Source organism: Etheostoma spectabile, chromosome 17 (genome assembly GCF_008692095.1).
Source record: "Etheostoma spectabile isolate EspeVRDwgs_2016 chromosome 17, UIUC_Espe_1.0, whole genome shotgun sequence".
NCBI lineage: Eukaryota > Metazoa > Chordata > Actinopteri > Perciformes > Percidae > Etheostoma > Etheostoma spectabile.
Genome location: NC_045749.1, coordinates 1,766,935 through 1,769,662, shown reverse-complemented (window position 1 = coordinate 1,769,662; position 2,728 = coordinate 1,766,935). Strand labels below are relative to the sequence as shown.

General features: G+C 42.3%; 1 long non-coding RNA gene across 1 annotated transcript in view; it reads right to left on the bottom strand.

The window, feature by feature from the left end:
- Positions 1-2,728, bottom strand: part of LOC116705521 (uncharacterized) — an 8,478-nt gene that overhangs the window by 3,335 nt on the left and 2,415 nt on the right. The window contains exon 2 of the long non-coding RNA XR_004335948.1: positions 1,383-1,385. This is a non-coding gene — a long non-coding RNA (uncharacterized LOC116705521). The remainder of the gene's footprint in view (positions 1-1,382; positions 1,386-2,728) is intronic.

Here is a 2,728-nt window from a genome sequence, read left to right as displayed (position 1 = left end):
ACACACACACACACACACACACACACTCTGTTATAAATCAAATGTATACTGTAACACACACATGCACTCACATTCATGTTCTTGTGTGTACATGTGTGTGAGAGATTCAATATACATTTCCTTCACAACTTGTAGTTCATTGCTCAGAGTGTATGCCGTTTACAGCCATGTCCGTCCAGACTCCTAGAATAATATGTAGCATGTAAAAGACTTTAAAGGTATTACGTTAATGTTTGGGCCTAAAGGGGCGGCCTCTAGCCCCCAGAGCTGGCTGAGTCCTGCAGCGGCCAGGGTTCGAATCTGACCCGCGGCCCTTTGCTGCGTCTCATCCCCCATCTCTCTCCCCCTTTCATGTCTATCCGCTATAATAAAGGGAAAAGCCCCCAAAAATAATCTTCAAAAAAAGTGCGTTGACAGAAGGCTTGTATCATGTGGACGCACCGACAGAATTGTTGTCATTACTAATTCCCCTTGGGGGAGACAGAAACTACACACTAGGGCTTTATAATACTTTTTAAAAGTGACTGTTACAAGATGTGAGGATGGAAAACGTTCCTGTAGACTGTTTTTCTCCTGCTTGTGTTGCTAAAATACGAAACGCTCCCGTGGGTCGTATTAAAGGGCTAGGAATAAAAAACCTATTTGGTTAGGCGGACTTGTTGCTCAAGATTCAAGATTTCTTTATTGTCATACCACAGTACACTGTAGTACAAAATGATGTGCAAAGTTCACAGCTTTAAAAAAATACAGCACAGAAATGTTGATATTAGTTATATGAATGAAAATAAGTAAATGCTCATGTGGGTGTGCAGAGCATGTAGAGTGATGAATATAAATATACCAAGTCTAAAAAAAAAAACTGGAAAATATAAATATCTAGATACTAGATACATCCAGTTTGGAAAAAGTATAAATTTCCATGTTTAAAAATAAAATGGTGCAGTAGAGCTATGTTGAATGTATGACTCCAGTGAGAACCATGCTGTCTAAAGAACTCTAGGAAGAGCAAAGTGAAAAAAAAGAGATGGGTGGTTACCAGGAGCAGTGATAACCACCGTGGAGGAGAAGACAGACACACAACCCAAAAAGAAAGCAGCACAACTCGCCCACACTAAAGCACACAGCACCAGGCACAAATTGTGACTGGATAATTATTTCCATTATTCCATCCGTTATTGGAAGATTGACCCTTTGGACACACTAAGCGACTCATTCAGCAGCCAACTGTGGGTAGAATGGCACCGAGTCCCAAAGCCCACGAGCCTCCTGCCAGCCCGACTCCGCCTGTGTGACACTCTAAACCACTTCCATTAATCTTCCCCAGCCCTCCACGCCTTCAGCATGCAATACCAAGCTGCTCTTTATATGTCTTAGTCCAACACATTCTCACTCCCATAGTGTCAGACAGCAACCTGCCTTTGGCATTTGTTATTGACTCAAAAGTCTCCTTTTGTTATATTTAGACGCGCTTCGTTGGGACTCTTGACGTTACGTTTCAACGCTCTGGTTCGGGACCCTTTAGGACCTATTAGACTCTCTTGGGACTCGCGTCTAGCGACGTAGTCAGACACGCTTGTTGACGCTCTGGGTCAGGACGTACTGTATGTTCATCTGATATGCGAGACATACGAGACAGTTTTTGGAAAGGATTGTGAGTGGGGGTATTAAAGTAGGCGTAAGTGACACGAGGGACAAGAACGGGACATGGACCCTGGTCTCATGGGTGAAATGCCTGTCTTGTTTGACCCGTCCACCACTCCAATCAACCCCCCTACATTGATTCATGGACCAGTCTTTCATACTACTCCCTACCGTTGTCGCTCTAGCATGGGGATGTAAACTGTCTCAAGCCACTGTATCAGAGCTTATTTTTATTTATGTTTACAATAGTAATTTACTTCTAAAAGAGTTGTACATTTAGTTCTTCAAGACAATGGATGCACACCATATGCAACTTTAACATAATAAAATGTGATTTTTCCCACACAAATTGTGGCTTGTGAAAGTGGCTTGGAACTGTTTTTTGGAAAACCAGCAACATCCGTGGCTGGTGAGCAGAATGTCAAACGGAGGACGTATTATAACTGAACATTCAAACTTTCTTTCTACACCTGTCTCTGAAACATGAGGTGGGATTCTCAACAGGCATATTTTTCTGGTGATGTGATAATTGTGCTATTGAAATTTAGAAGAAAAAACTTTAGAAAAACCATTCGGCTTTTTCTAAAGGGGCCCTGTGTGTGTTATGACAAGATGGAGAGAGGAAGAAAGGAGTCCGTTCTCGTAGAGCGGGTTGACGCCACGGAGGCATTTTAAAGGTACATTTATTATACTGAACGCCGGCGACATCAAGGAAAAAAGGAGCTGAGGCTGTGATGTGGAACTGTTCAAAAACCATCCATATGATGGAAATGCGGAAGCGAAGATTTAAAAATTGTATTTAATTTGAATCTATTTTAATCACAGCTAATCTTTACTGAAACCAACTGTGATGCCAACATGTACTGACTACACCCTGAATACGTAGTGTAACAATGCATTCTCACACACAGGTTCGTATGATATTGTACGAAAAGATGTGCACACCCCTGAACCCTGTCCCCAGAACACACTGTAAAAAACATCTCAATCAAAACATTGATTGAGGGTCTACAAATGGCAACAGCTGCACCACGAAGCATACACAAACAGGGTTCCAGCATTCCAGGCAATTTGGTGAAGGGGGGAT